The following is a 16,814-nucleotide window of genomic DNA, read 5'->3' as shown; positions in this document are numbered from 1 at the left end:
ATTTTGCTCACACTTAATTTTTGAGCTAAACTTGTTTAGTTACTTACCGGTTGGATTTTTGTGGTGTATTAGTGTGTTATATTGAGGTGCTTGTGCTAGTATAATGTTTTATAAATGATTGAGTAAATAAATGTATATTCATTTACTAAGAAACCTTGAGTAAGTGTTTACTTGAATCACTGTATTGGTTGGTCCTTTGTGTAACTTGTTCTACTGCTCACTTAAACTCTTGAGATACTCTGGCTGCTCAGCCATCACATCCACTTTACTGTATAGTACAGGCTTGTACCCAAGCTGAAATTGTATTTACTCTTGTAGTTCTAATTACCTGGAGTGTTCCCAAAGGGTACTGCAGGTGATTCTGCCTAACAATGTGTTGAGATGCTCGGATGTGTTCTTTGTGTATGATTGATATTCCAACTCCTCTTTGGTTTTCTCTGTTGGCATGTATTAATTTAAAATTGGCCGGTATGCCTTTATTCGCGATAGAATTGTAGTTGTCTGATAACCTGGTTTCTGTAAGAAAGAGCATGTCTGTGCCTCCGTCGCTTAGAAGGTCATGGATTTCTATTGCGTGTTTTCCCATTGATCTAATGTTGAGAAGGCTGCAGTGTAGTTTGTTTGGTTTTCCTTTTGAGTTGTAGTTTATATTCTTGGTTTGATTCAGTGTGTTGTTGGTTGGGATTCCGTTGCTATTGGTTCCTTCCTGCTTGAACCTGTTGAGCAATGTGGTTGTTTGGTGATCGGTCTCTTCGTCAAGTAGACTGATAAGGTTCATGGTGGGGTTGGTTGGTTTTGGTTAGTACCGGCTGGTGAATTGTGTTGGTACCCGTTCCTTGTTCCAGTCTTTGGTGATGTAAGCCGTGTAAAAGGTATTGGATTCCGGTTTGTCCCTGATTTTGTTTGGGGTATTTTCCACGGTATAGACCAAATTGGGATGGTTTATTAATTGTCGTGTTGTGTTTGGGTCCCGCTGGGGTGTGTATTACTAACGCTTATTGGCAGTCGGTTTGTTGTTGCTGGTCCATCTTTGCTTACCAAGCAGTCATTTGTGGAGAGGTAATGATCAATATTGTCTGTCTTTGCTCTGTTCTTTGTGTGTCTCCTCGGGCCATCTCGGCTGTTTTTGCCTGGTTTTTATAGTAGTGAGATCTTGCTGGTCGGCACCTTCCTGAGCGATGGGGATTTTATTATTAGTCCGGTTGTCAGGTTCAGGCTTCTCTTCTTTGTCTTTGTTGTGGTGAGGCATGTTGTTCGGTTTGTGGTTTGTATTCCTTTAAGTCGCCATCCTCTTTGGATTGGTAGGTTTCCTGGTCCTTGGGGTTTAGTCTTTGCTGTTTGTAGTAAGTTGTTGCTTGTAGTTGGTGAGGTTGTGAATTTTTGGACCTCTGGTTGCAGATCTCCATGGCTCAGTCATTTATTGCTCTTTCCTTTTTGGTTACTATGTGTTTTTTGTCATTTATCTTGGCGGTCCTTTGGTTGTGGTTGTTGAACCAGGGGTAGTAAACCCTCACGGATTGTTCATTTAGTGGTGTTTTCTTTCTGGCTCTGATGTGCAAAACTCATGGTGGATGGAAGACTCTGGGTTGGAGATACAGTGATTGCTCAAAGGGCACCAGTCCTTTAGCTACGTGGGATTGTGGGCCCCTGTACCTTAGCAACCCACAATTGCGGAGGGGCAAAGATGGGGCACAGCAGCAGTATTTAGCTTGGGGATGCCTGTTAATTAGGTGAATGCCTAGAATTGAGGTTGCAGCTGTAAAATCATTGGCACTCGGCTATGGGGTACCTAGTAAATTGGAGGAAGGCCCAGACTGAGGACACAACTGAGAGTGTGGTACCATCCTAACCTGGGATGCCAGGTAGGTGAGAGAGAGGCCCACATAGAGGACACAAAAGCAGAGCGGACAAAACTCAGACCTGGGACCCCAGGCAAGTGGGTGAGGGGCCTAGATTGAGGACAGTAAACCAGTGACACCTAGATTGGGACACCCGGCAAGCGGGAAAAGGGCCCAGACAGGGGACACAACAATAAAGTGGCAACACCTAGACCTGAGACATCTGGCAAGTGGAAAAAAGGCCCAGGAAGGGAGTACAAACAGGACAAGCGGTAACTCCTAGATTTGGGGCCCCTGGCCAGAGGGAGAGAAGCTCAGATAGAGGACACAACCAAAATACAAGGTATGGCTAACAAACACAGCTGGCCTAGATGCCTAAAGTGGCTAACAGACACAGCTGGCCTAGATGACAGATGTGCCCAACTACAGTGTGGCTATCCCAAATCTGTCAGCATTGTTATTTGGGACACCTGGAAGAAATGGGTGCATAGAGGCATACCAAGTAACCCTAGACTTGGGATTTCTGGCTCTAGAATGGGTCACAACAGTAGATTTTTTAGGACACCTGGATAGATGGATAAGGGCCCAGAATGGGTGCACAACAGCAAATGCAGTAACCTCCAGACTTGGGTTACCTTGACCTAAATGGGATCAGAACAGCAAGCGGAACAACAATCAGATTCTACACACCTAGACAGGGGGCAGATGCGCCTAAGGAGGGAAGTACGGTCTATGCAGCAACATCTAGACTTAGGGCACCTGGATAGGGGCGTGACAGTGAATGCAGCAAACCTTCGAGCTGGGACAAAGAGTGAGCCCGATAGTCAGTGCTTTAACACCTATACTTGTGAAACCTCGATAGAGGGAGAAGGGCCTGAAGAGGTGACACAACAGTCGATGCAATAACACCTAGACCTGGGACACCTGAACAGAGGGTAAAACAGTAAATGAGAAACTTTTAGACCTGGGTTGCCTGGATAGAGGGTACAACAGCAAGTGCAGGATCTTTTAGACATGGGATACCTAGATAGAGGGAGAACGGCCTAAAGAGTGGACACAACCGTCGAGGCTGTGACACTTCAATTTCAGACATCTGGATAGAGGGTAGTAAATACAGCGCCTTTAGACCTGGGACAACAGGATAGAGGGTACAACAGAAAATGCAGTAGCTTTTAGACCTGTGACACCTGGAAATAGTGAGAATGGCCTAAATTGGGGGCACGACGGTCGATGCATTGACACTTCAATTTCGGACACCTGGATTAAGGTACAATAGTAAATGTAGCAACGTTTTTGACCTGGAACACCTGGATAGAGGGAGAAGGGCCTAGAAAGGGGGTACAACAGTCGATGAAATAAGACCTAGACTTGGGCCACCTGGATAGGGGGAAGAGGGCCTAAAGAGATGGGCATAACAATCAATGCAATGACACCTAGACCTGGGAAACCTGGATAGAGGGTACAACAGTAGATGCAGCACATTTTAGCCCATAGGACACGTGGATAAAGGGAGAAGGCCTAAAGAGGGGGTACAATAGTAGATACAGTAACATTTTTGAAATTATGTTACCAAAATCGTTTAAATGTGACATATGGCTGGCTAACACAATATACCTAGATTATAGATATGGCTGACTGCCACAGTCTACCTAGGTGCAAGATATGGATGACTAACACAATCTCTCTAGATGAGAAATATGGCTGATTAACATAATCTAACTAGGTGCAGGATATGACTGAATAACACAATCTACCTAGATGCAAGATATGGCTGACTACCAGAGTCTACCTAGGTGTGAGATATGACTCACTAGCAAAATCAACCTATTTGCGAGAAATGGCTAACTAACACGGCTGACTAAGACAATCTGTCTAGATGCAAGACATGGCTAACACCATCTATTTAGATCCCAGATAAGGTTTAGTGATGCCCTAGGCGTTGCATGTGACTAACATATGAATGTGCAAATGACTACAGGCTTTCAGATAAAATAACAATAAGATAATGAGATGGTTTGGACAGTCTAATGGGGAGCAGAAATTGCTGGTAACTCTCTCTAGACCTCACCTACCTTGTCAGACGATCCTGAGTGAAAGCTTCAGGCACAACGGGCCAACACGGTCTGGAGTCGCTTATCCTTCAGGAGCTGTCCTTTGCCTCAGGGTCTTAAGCAGGAGGGGCTGCAACGGACAGTGGGGCAGCCCTGAGTGCATCAATTAATCCAGGCCAAGGCCCAAACACGGTTGTTGGGAGGGCTGGGAGGCGACCGGGACAGGCAGCAGAGAAGTAGAAATCAAGGGAGGGTGGTGGTAGGGCATGGGGTCGGCAAGAATGGCCAAATTCAAGTTTTATGAGGGAAATTTAAACAGAATGGGGCTGTGGTGAACACAGCAGTTACTTTCCACGGGCAGAGGAGTGTGTGCTCGATTGAGCTTCAGGTCTGCAAGACCCTCACCGGTTGTAATGCCCACCTGGTTCCCACGGGGGCGCTGATCTAGTCTGGATTACTGCGGCCTCTTCTAGCTTGATGCGCAGGACCCGGAACACCGATTGGACAGGACCTCCAAATCGTGTTTCCTTGGGCGTAGGAATTTCCTTCTGCAGATGAGAAAGGGGATTAACAGTTTGCAGAATGGTGTGCTAGCTCCCCCCTTGCCCCCTCCGTTCCTCTCTATTCCTCCAAACCCGGTTTAAGCTCACCTTATGGTTTGGAAGGTTGAACTCTCCATCCTGCTTCTGGTGCAGGGGCGCACGTTCGTCCAGTTACTTCACTGGTTTTCAGAATGGCGCTGGCAAAATCCACTTGACTTTCCTGAGCGATGCGCCGTAAGTATAAAAGTTCAAAGTTCAAGTGAGGCCCCCTTTATGCTGTCTTTCTCACCTGTGATCTGTCCTTTACTTCAGGTGCAGAATGAAGGCGATGCGTCGAGGGGTTAACCTGCCGAGGTGAGTACTAATGAGGGCGATCCCTCTAGATGTCCTTATCATTCCTCTGAAATGTCTCTAGTCCTTTCCCCATAGGGGCCGGGGTACGGTACCTGCCAACGGGGCGGCGCTGACCCGAAATGTGGAAGAAAAGCCGGTAAGTATTATGGCTGTTAATCAGGCTTTCCTTCTGTGAGTCCTTCTGCTCACCTTTTGTTTCTTCCTCTCTCCCCTAGGTGCAGAGATGCGGCGTCCGATGCTGACAGCCGCGAAGGGGGCGGGAGATGTCTCGAGGACAGGACAGGTGAGTGAAGCGTGGCGCTGCAGCGAGCAACGCGATGCTTTTAAATTGAAGTCTTCCTTCAGGGATGCTGGCGAGAAGATTCCGGATGCAGGTAAGAAGCTTGAAATAATCCTTGGTTTTCACCTTTCTCTTCTCTTCCTTCCTTGCAGGTCTTCCAGGTTCAAGACAGGCGTGGCTGTAGTCCAGGAGCAGGAGCAGACACAGTGAGCGTTAAGCTGCAGGAAGCAGAACAACGCGAAGCATGAGCTGCTGTCTGGGCGTGGCTTAAATAGCCTCCAAAGAAGTCCCAGGTATGTATCCTTTCCCAACTAGGTATGTATCCTTCCCTGGCCACGCCCGAGTGAAAAAATAGTCCCTATGAAAAAATAGTCCCTTTCAGGTCTCAGGGAGGCCTGAAGCGTGCAGCATGGTCTGCATCAGGTAAGTGCACAAAACACCTCCCTTTATGAGCCTGGCGCCTATGGCGCCAGGACTGATGTCCAACATGAGCCTGGCGCCAAAGGCGCCAGGACTGAGTCCAAAGAGTCCCTATAAGGGGCCGCTGGGCTTTTACCCGACGGCATGATGCCTGCTTCCGGGGGTGCTGGGCCTGGCCTGATGCTCCGGGGGTAGGCATCATGACACCGGTGTTCCAGGCCGCGGCACAATCAGGGTTGGAGGGAGGTTTGGGACCGGGACAGGCAGCAGGGAAGCAGAAATCAAGGGAGGGTGGAAGGAAGTGCCGGGTGTGCAAGAGTGGCCAAATTCACATATTGTGAAGCAAATATAAACAGAATGAGGATGCGGGACATACAATAGCTACTTTCTATGGGAACACAAGTGTGTGCTCGACGGAGCTGCGGTTCTGCATCTACGATTAGTAGATCCTGGAGTTTGTGATTTATGACAGTAAGGGCAGATTTTCATATGGCTCTCAAATATGCCAACTGACTACTCCCGGGGCCCATTTAATACCTTGCTGAGGGTTCAGGGATGATTTTCTCCCAAGCATTATTCCTTCTCATCATTTTCTTTAATATGGTAGGAACATCCATCCACATAAACTATGGGCACTCATTGACAAGAGTTCACAATTACTCTTCAACTCAGCAGTTGTATTGGACACAGTCATGTAGATCAGCTAATCCTTGTGGCATAGGACTATTTCTTATTTTACCATATCTGAATTCTTCTGGAAAACCTTGCATGGAAACAATCCAGCAAGTAGTTCCTGAGTTATAGATGTTTTTAGTTTTTATTTGATCACTCTGCAAATGTTGTAGTGGCTAGTGGGAGGTCTATAACTATGCAGCTGCCAGGAGTTATTTCTCGCATTCAATCAATTTGATCTCACTGCGCGATTAAGTTTTCCTTGAGCACAGGATTTTTTTATTAACCTACTCATGTAACTGAAATAAGACAAGTGGCAGAAAATCCCATTTCCTGAAAAATGCTTAATTGTTGATGAAACTTGGGAAATACTTATTTTCAGTGGTTTCACAGCCTCTGTTGGAGAATCCCTCTAGTCCCATTTGACCCCTGCCTTCAAGATATGGACCTATGGCTGAGTGATCTCTGTGTAATCATCTATAAATGTACAACTTTAAATATTCAATCCTAAAATACTTTGCAATTCATGTAGATGGGTACGGTTCTTTAATTTCAGTAGATCCTAAACCGTCAATTTTTGGGGATTAAGACCCTCGGCTGTGATTTCATGGCCTAGAAAATGCACTTTTGTTTTGTATCATTGGGCTTTTTGAAGAGAGATTTTTACCCTGCATTTCTTAGTTAGGTCAGAACAGGGCACATTTGCATGAGGTGTTCTTCAACAATTAAGATTTTAGTAAGTAGATTATCTACATAGGACAAATTCCCTTTCTGCAATGTCAGTCATGGCTTTATATAAGAATATATTGAACTAGCTTCCACTATTATTATACCGAAATAGAGTTAGGGTCCATGCATATTGCTTCCCCAAACGTAAATCAAAGTTTACATAGGCTTTTGCAGAGCACCAAGATGGTACACTATCCATTAGTCAAGTCGGGGGCAATATTTACTTTAGAATGCTGGATCTGCATTAACCCCTGATCGATATAAGGGAGAGGCCATTGTGACATGTGTATCCTCTTATTCAATAACATTAGATCTGCTCAGAATCTACATTGTCCACTGGGATTCAATATTCATAGTACTAGATTATTAAAGGTACTGTGAACTGGTGAAATAATCTCACAGGTTTTCAAGTTTTTGATGTTCTCCATGAGTGATTCCATGTATGCAAAGGTAAACTGGATTGTCTAACAAATCCTGGCACCATTTCATGGTCCATAGTTATGATGGTATAATGAAGAGACGTGTGTCCACTATCATAGGAATCAACAAATACATTTTTCTGAAATTCCCAAAATACCTGTTTTAACATTTGCTCTGCTGTCTGACAAATTATAGGGCTTTTGGTTACGATCCTACTCTACCCAGAATAGTCAATATTCGTAAAAACACAAATGAACAGGGTCACGGAACCCGTAACACATACTCCTGTTATGGATTAGCAAGTTTTTACAATAGTCATTGTTTGTGCGATAATTTTAATTTGTATCACAGCGTGATAATTATTTTCAAAACTGAATGTCACAGGAAAGCTCAATTTATACAGAAAACAATCAACAAATGGTGCAGATAGTGCTCAGCCAAGGAAAATAACTTGGATAGTCATTCAAACAGATAGTACATACCCTGACAACATAGAGGCAACAAATGAGTAATATGTAATATACAGAACAGTACACAGTGCTATAATGCACAATAATAAAACAGTGTGTGGGTTTGAACACTGAGACATAAAGTTAAATAATCAACACGACTGTGTTTCAGCCTTAAAAGGCTGGATTTCTAGCCATTCTTTCATAGGCCTTCATCAGGACAAAGTAGTGAATGGTGGGAGTTTCCTGTGGGTTCTGTCAAAAAAAGAGACAGAAGAGCGTGTCAGAAATGTATGTGTTCCAGGCAAAAGGATATGATTATTTAATTAATCAAATTAATTTGTGATTGAAATGCAAATCTTACTGTGTCCGGGTGGAACCACGGATGGGGGTTGCAGACCGTGTAGTCTCATTCAGCGGTCAGAACAGGGACAGCAATCAGTCCTTGTTTTGAGGTCCAATCTCATTAAGAGGACCAAAGGTATTAATGAGGTACGAGGGACTCTGTTAATTAATAACAAGGTATGGAAGAACGGGCTGTAAAACAGCATCTTACCTCATTGGAGCTTTCCAAACCAGGTAAGTCAGTCTGAACAATGGTGTTGTTGCAGGTGCGTTCAAAGAATCACACCTATAGTAAAAGAATAGACACATGCACAGGTGCTTCTGTTGGACAGATGAGCAAAAATCAGCACGCGCGCAAATGTGTGGGATGAGGAGTTCTAATCCAAAAAGTGGTCCATAGAGCTTGTGGCTGTGTGTCAAGGGAATCTAATGTCCCAGCGTTATTATCAGTGTGTGTGTTAGTATAGTAATCTAAGGTCCTATTGCCAAACTGGGGTCCAGTAGGGACGTGGCCATGTATAGAAAAATAAATCATGGCATGCGTGTTACTGCATTACACGAGAGATCCTATGCCCAAAAAGGTGAACTACTACGAGCCGGGCCGTGTGTCACAAGGTAGGCAACATCCACACATAATCGTGTCAGTAATGGGTCCTATTCCCAAAAATATGATCTACTGGAAAAGTGGTCATGCGTGAGTCAATAAATACCATCAGATCTACGGAGAACACAGCATGTCTTACCTGATCTCAGAATGTAGAGAATCCAAGTAACTAGCAGGGTCTCTGGCAACGCTGTCCAGTAATCATGACTACCGCTATACTTATAGGGGAAGCCATTTTGGAGCTGTCGATGTGGCAAACTACCGGAGCCTCGGGTAAGAGGCTCTTGAAGCTATCAGGTCACTTAGATGCAAATGAGACAATTTGTGTGACTCAGTGGAATAACCCTTGAATTGTAGTCCAATAAAAAATAAATGTTGTGACGGGTTGCCATGGTAACCGTGCATCACTCTGGTTATTGATTATAATTGACAAACAAACCGTGATCAAATACAGTGATTGTTTCAAAACGATTTGAGTTAATCCTGTGGCGCTAGTCTAGTGCAACACCAGGTTGTCACTGGTAGTCAAAATGACTGCATGTAACTATGAAACTTTACAATTACGAGTGAGTGCATTTAACTGATGGTGTGCCGGTAAACCTTGGTGTGTGTAATAAGTGGTTTGAATAATTGGACATGGACCAAGGGGCACAGATGCTCCTAGTGCTGAAATGAAAACCCAAGTAATTAGCATAGGTCACTAAGGACATTTCAATTGATGCATAGTGAGACCATGGCTGCACAGTGGTATAGACACATCTATTTCACAAAACATCAAGGTCCATTCAGTTTGTGAAATAATTAATTCAAGGTACAACCGCCCTCGTGACATTAAGCCTTAGTAGTTACTTCGCAAGACACATGTAATTAAAGGGTCATGACATATGTGGGCAAAACACACTGTAAATTTGGACATGGTCCCTACCACTGGAGGTCTATAATGGCCATCACAGGAATGTTTTCCATTCAACTGACACGTTGAGTCCCTCTTTGACCGTGTTCAACTTGTTTACCCATTTCTGTTCTACAAACCATTTCAGATCCATGTTGGTGTGTTGTTTGCGGATGTAGTAATCGATTAGCGGTTTGTCTGGTACTTTGTTTTTAATGCAGGACCAATGCTCAGATATCCTAATTTTTATGGTCCTGATGGTTTTACCAACATATAGCAAACCACACGGACACTCTATAAAGTAGACCACTAGCTTGTTGTTGCAATTGGTATGGTCTTTCATGATCCACTTGATGCTCTTGTGTTGGAAAATCTTTCCTGTTTCAGTTAAATCACAAGCTAGACAATGTCCGCACTTAAAATGACCTTTCACCGGTGGGAGGTTCCACAATGTGTTGGTGGGTCCTGTCGGTTCTAAGAATGTGTGGACTAGGTATCCCTTCAAATTTTGTTTTTTCTTAAATTTGAAAAAAGGTTTTTTGTCCAGACTGCCCGCGTTTCTCACCAAATGCCAGTGTATCTTGACTGTTTTCTTGATCAGATTACTCAAGGGGCTGAAAGTCGTCGCACAGACTAGTCGATCTAGATCATTCTTGTTTTTTTTGTGAGACAAATTTCTCTGGCAGTGTTGGCTGCTTTTTTGGCGTTCTTAATTGCCTTCTGTGGGTATCCTCTGTGGGTGAGTCTCTTTTGGAGGTCTGAGGCGTGTGTCTTGAATTTCTCTGTTTCTGAGCAGTTTCTCCTGAGGCGTAAGAATTGTCAATATGGCATATTATTATAAAATTCAGTCTTCAATTTATCGCTGATCGGTAAACGTGGAGGTCCAGGAAGTCGATGCAGTGATAGTCCCATTGGATGGTGAAGATGATGTGCTCATTGCACTGATTGAGCCTCTGGTGGAAAAGTAGTAAATCTTGAAATGCCCCTTGACAAATCAGTAACACGTCATCTATGTAACGTTTCCATGTGATTATTTTGTCTCGGTAGGGGTTTCGCAAGACGGTGACATTATCAACCTCATATTTGCCCATGTAGAGATTGGCGATACCACAACAACAAGGTCTAGAGGAGCTCGGAATGTTTTTAGACCAGAGGGTTGACACTACTTCCACGGATTTCATCCTCGAGTGTGTTAGACTAGCTATGTCCAAGAATTTCTTCCTTTCCTGAAACCAACTGTACAAGCAAACCAAAGTTCTTAGCATGGGGGCAACTTTCGCCCCTGATGTCACCAATCTCTACATGGCCAAATATGAGATTGACAATATGGGAAAAGGAAGACATTCTTGGGCATAGCTCATGTGTTTGATCATGTCAAGAGGATGGTTGTACCTTGAATTAATTATTTCACCAACTGAATGGAGCTTGATGTTTTGTGCAATAGATGTGTCTCACTATGTATCAATTGAAATGCCCTTAGTGACCTATGCTAATTACTTGGGTTTTCATTCCGGCACTAGATGCATCTGGGCCCCTTGGTCCATGTCCAGTTATTCAAACCACTTATTACACACACCGAGGTTTTCCAGCACTCCAACAGTTAAATGCACTTACTCCTAATTGGAAGGTTTCATAGTTACGCGCGGCCATTTTGACTACCAGTGACAAACTGGTGTTGCAGTAGACTAGCGCCACAGGATTAACTCGAATCATTTTGAAACAATCACATATTCGATCAAGGTTTGACAATTATAATCAATGACCAGAGTGACGCACGGTTAAAATGGCAACCCGCCACAACATTTATTTTTATTGGAATATAGTTTGAGGGTTATTCCACTGAGTCACACAAATTGGCTCATTTGCATCTAAGTGACCCGATAACTTCAGGAACCTCCTTACACAGGCTCCGGTAGTTTTCAACATCAACAGCTCCAAAATGGCTTCCGCTATAAGTATAGCGGTAGTATGACTACTGGACAGCGTTGCCAGAGACCCTGCTAGTTACTTGGATTCTTTCCATTCTGAGATCAGGTAAGGCATGCTGTCTTCTCCATAGATCTGATGGTCTTTATTGACTCACACACAACCTCTATTCCAGTAGATCATAGTTTTAGGAATAGGACCCATTACTGACACAATTACGTGTGGATGATGCATACCTTGTGACACATGGCCCGGCTCATAGTCGTTCACCTTTTGGGGTATAGTATCTCTCGTGTAATGCAGTAACACGCATGCCATGATCTTTGTTTCTATACATGGCCACGTCCCTACTGGACTCCAGTTTGGCAATAGGACCTTTGATTACTATACTAACGCACGCACTGATAATAACGCATTGACATTAGATTCCCTTGACACACGGCCACGCGCTGTATGGACCACTTTTTGGGATTTGAACTCCTCATCCCACACATTTAAGCGCATGCTGATTTTTGCTCATCTGTCCAACAGAAAGCACCTATGCATGTGTCTATTCATTTACTATAGGTGTGATTCTTTGAACGCACCAGCAACAAAACGCTTGTCCAGACTGACTTACCTGGTTTGGAGAGCTCCAATGAGGTAAGATGCTGTTTTGCAACCCGTTCTGCCATACGTTGCTATTGATTAACTGAGCCCCTCATACCACATTCATACCTTTGGTCCTCTTACACAGATTGGACCGCAAAACAAGGACTGCTTACTGTCCATGGTCTGACCGCTGATTGAGACTACATGGTCTGCAAACCCCATCCGTGGTTCCACCCGGACATGGTAAGATTTGCATTTCAATGACACATTAATTCTGATTAATTAAATAATCATATCCTTTTGCCTGGAACCACACACATATTCCTGGCACGCTCTTCTATCTAATTCCTTTGACAGAACCCACAGGAAACTCCCACCATTCACTATTTTGTCCTGATGAAGGCCTACACAAGAATGGCTACAAATCCAGCCGTGTTCACTGTTTGACTTTATGTCTCAGTGTTCAAACCCACACACTGTTTTATTATTGTGCATTATAGCACCGTATACTGTTCTGTATATTGTGTATTACTCATTTGTTCCCTCTATGTTGTCAGGGTATGTACTATCTGTTTGAATGACTATCCAAGGTATTCTCCTTGGATGGGCACTATCTGTACCATTCGTTGATTGTTTTCTGTATAAATTGAGCTTTCCTCTGACATTCCTTTTTGAAAATACTTATCACGCTGTGATATAAATTAAAAGTATCGCACAAACAATATTGTGAAAACGTACTAATCCATAACAGGATTGTGTATTACGGGTTCCGTGACCCTGTTCATTTGTGTTTTTGCTTCTGTCTCGCAGGCATCGGCACAGAAATACTTCTTGGGTGGCTATTTCTAGGATATCTCCCAAATGAGTGGAAAGAATCCTTGCTTAATGTGCTCAACTTAGAAATTGATTCTCTAGTTTGGAAATATTTGTTCATGTTGAGTTAGTTACTTGTGGCTCTGAATACTATCTCATCTTCCTTCATGACACACGTAACATCCCCCACCACATATGGCCACTGGGATTACACCATAAAATGTCCCAATTGTCAAGTATAAATAGTTTCTAGTCTGCTACCATTTGTATTTGGATAACCATCTTCCGGTATTGAACCAATTATGCGATTGGTTAAATCCATGGAAAAGTGTTGGTGCATGAACAGCCATTCCAGTGGTGGTATGTGCTAAATGTATGCTTTGTGGATCATTATTATGAACCAATATTGAAACACTGTCATCAATGAATTCTACTAAGGGAGTTGATTTTAAAGACAGACCTTGTTTCTGAAGAATATTATTTAATTTGCTGAAGAATAGTATTTAAATTAATAACAGCTTCTTCATTAAACAAGGTTTGTCCTTTTTTTACCTTTATTGGCAAAATATACAGTCAAATATTAACTCGAAAAGTGATTTCTTTGATTTGAACACCCGCAGCATAAGGTAGCAATTGAGCTGGCCTCAATATTTGTTCGATTTAATTGAAGTTCATTCGGTATACCCCATGTTTGAACTAGGCTTTGGTATCAAAAAGATCCACATTAATTGTGAAGCTATGTGATATGTCATTATCAATATAAGAAATCAGAAATAACATTTCTTATGACAAAAAATTATGATTTATCTTTTTGTTTCCAAACGTAATCTTCACCATACACCAGTGGCAATCTTTCACTAATGAAGCTTTGTCTGAGATTAGCAAACGTTCGAGAGAACTGATGTATTCTACAAAGTTCTTTGGGAGTCCCTTCACTATCATCTTGCTCATTCTCAGATAAGATAGTGATGTTTTGACCTGGGTGTTCTTAAAATCAATCTCTATTTGATCAGGATGTTTTTCAATCAAGTGACAGGTTTGATTCAAACTACCATAGTTGACCCTACTTTTTAAATTGATTGTTCAAAGGATTTGGGTCTAGGGTACCTGGTTCATGCAATCTATTAGAGACGAAAGCCTCTGAAGCATGTATTTCCCCAGTAAAATTTGTGTACCCTGTGCAGCCACGACCATCATCAATTGTGTGTATCTATGTTGACCTATTTCGATTTCCACTTCAGTTACCTCATACATTGGGATTTCCTATTCATCAAAATGATGTACTTCCCCAAGGACAGTGAAATGTTTCCCCCCTTTTCTTTGGTTCAGGGTTTCAGGTACTTCTCTAGATATCAAGGTAGCCTTACACAGTGTCTCTATGCAATCCAATCATTCACAGTGTCCTTGAACCTGAATGGGTGTGAAAAAAACATCTTTAATTTTCAACTTGTGAGTTAGTGGATAATTTGGATTCCATGTTGTTGATGTTTGGGATTTCATGAACTTCACCCCAGACAGCTCTCTCAAGGCATTCTCCACAGGATCAAGTTCATGTGGGTTGGTTAAGGACACTTTAGAGATAAAAATGCACTTGGAGATGTAGGGATAATTAGTACACAAATTTCAACCGTCTACTGATTTTAGTGGTGCCACTCACTTCTGTAGGAAGTTGTTTGTAACACTTTAGACATTATGCTAATGTCACAGCTTGTGTTAGGTGTGTGACTTAGTGATGATGTGAAGCCCTGAGGGCAATCTGAAGAGGTGGTGATTTGGGATTTGGCATAGCACAGTGTAGTGTAGGGTGCTAATCACCATTTAAGAAACTAAACAGTAACACTACTAATGACTCATCTTAAAAATACTAATATTTGTAATTATTGAGATGAGAGTGGGTTTGCTGAGGCCATAGATCTGCTGCAGGATGGGAGTGCATGAAGACACACCACAATGTTGGCCTACAATATAAATACTAGAATTCAAAGCTGAACTGCAGTGTGTTTGGTGGCCGTGAGATTCAGGGCAATGAAACAACAGAACATGTTTTGCAAAGATAAACCCTTTGTTTAAACAGGAGGAATTTAGGGTGATATGTTACATGTCATCCGGGCTGGAGAAGAGTGTTGTATAAAGGTCACCGTGGAGAAACTGAAAGGGTTTGGGAAATTACTGGGGTGTTGGCTAAAAGAGGAGTCAATGATTGACTGATGACCTCACAACAGAATCTATGAAAATGGGTGGTGAAACAATATGCTTTCTTTATTAAAGTATAGGGAAAGGGGAAATATCAAAGAAAGGTTAAAAGCAAGAGGAAGAGGAAAGGCGGGGTCTGGTCATAGAAGGAGCAAAGAAAGACAGAAGGGGAGAGGGAGGAAAAAGAAAACATCAAAGAAATTGGAGTGCTGGCTGAGCTCAGGGGTGCCTCCAAGGGGTGGCCAAGGGGGGCCACGGCCACCCTTATAAAAGCACGCCCCCCCCCCACCAGCCCATTCATTTATGTATGTTTGTTTTGGTGTGCCACCCCCAGACTTCAAGTGTGGCCACCCCTATGAAAAATGTCAGGGGGTGCCACTGGCTGGGCTATGCGTTGATAAGGAGACTGGCTGGCAGGACTGCATAAACAGGTGGGAGACAGGCCAGAAGTCCTCGCTGTACCCTGCAGGCAGCTCAGAGTGGGAGGAAAGAAGGGGAGAGAGTGCCAGTGATACGAAGAGCATCCATTTTTGCAGGCAAAATTGGCAGCCTAAAATTGGTGAGTATGAGTGATAAAAAAGAATTTAATTATTCAGGGCACCTCATAGCCTGGTCCGTGGAGTGCCAAATCGGGACAAACAAGCAGAAGGGGACACCAAGATGTGCTCTTAGGAATCTGTGTTTGCTGTGTAAAAAGAAAAAATCATTGAGAAAGAGGGGTTGTCTGTAGGAGTGTTTTGCAGCAGAAAGTCATTGCCTTGGGTGTGGGATGCCTAGCGGGCTCAACCAATAAGTTCAAATGTAAAAGCACTGCACTCACAGATTGCAAGGCTTTTATTCCTGTGTTATACCAATGAATGCCCATTGTAATACTTCCCTCTGTGTGTTTGGCTCTAGTCTGCAGAAAGATTATAAAGTGCCTTGGGGCAGAAACATAGAGACTGTGTGTGTTTTTTTATCATTGTGCAATCTGTCTTTTTGGTGATCAGTATTACCAATGTGAAAAATGAGTGTGCCCAGCAGTTCACCAAGTCTGGTATTTCCCTAGCCAAGTGTCCCATGTTAAAAAGGGATAATCATAAACTAGTTCCCCGTACTAAAGTCAGGGAAGCACACATTCCTGTGAGAGTAATATAGGTACATTTCCCAACAGAGATCATCTTTGGCATGGGTACTTTGCCCTTCCATGCGTTCCAGGTCACTGCTGTCGGTTGTATTGTAATAACTAGGAAAATCTGCAGAGGAAGGAAAATACTTTTGTTCTAGATGATCAGTCAAGATTAACTTACTATTTTATTTTTGTGTATCCTGTCTATGGGTTTCTTTCCTACTCTTTCTTTTCATTCTGTTTATGTGGATTTTTGGAGCATGGATCACATTTTGGAAATGCTGGGTTCTATCACGAAAGAGTTACCCCTCTCCCAGATATGGTCATCACATTTTTCTTCTCACTTAACTTCACTTTTTTATGCTTTACTGATTTGATAACAAGAAATAAAGAGAATGAGGTAAAGGATGCTTTTTGTAAGACTTGGCATAACTTTACTGTCACATCCCTTTTGTCCTCTGCTTCTTGTATATTTAAAATTGAAACAATGTTCACTCGTCATTCATTCTGGCCAAGGTTTCTGTTAGCGTTAGAATCAGTACTTCCCTGTTGGGATCTCATGATTTGGCAAATACCCTCTGTCAAAT

The sequence above is a fragment of the Ambystoma mexicanum genome, chromosome 11 (genome assembly GCF_040938575.1).
Source record: "Ambystoma mexicanum isolate Mex_15411 chromosome 11, UKY_AmexF1_1, whole genome shotgun sequence".
Lineage (NCBI taxonomy): Eukaryota > Metazoa > Chordata > Amphibia > Caudata > Ambystomatidae > Ambystoma > Ambystoma mexicanum.
Note: the sequence above shows the minus strand (reverse complement) of the source record.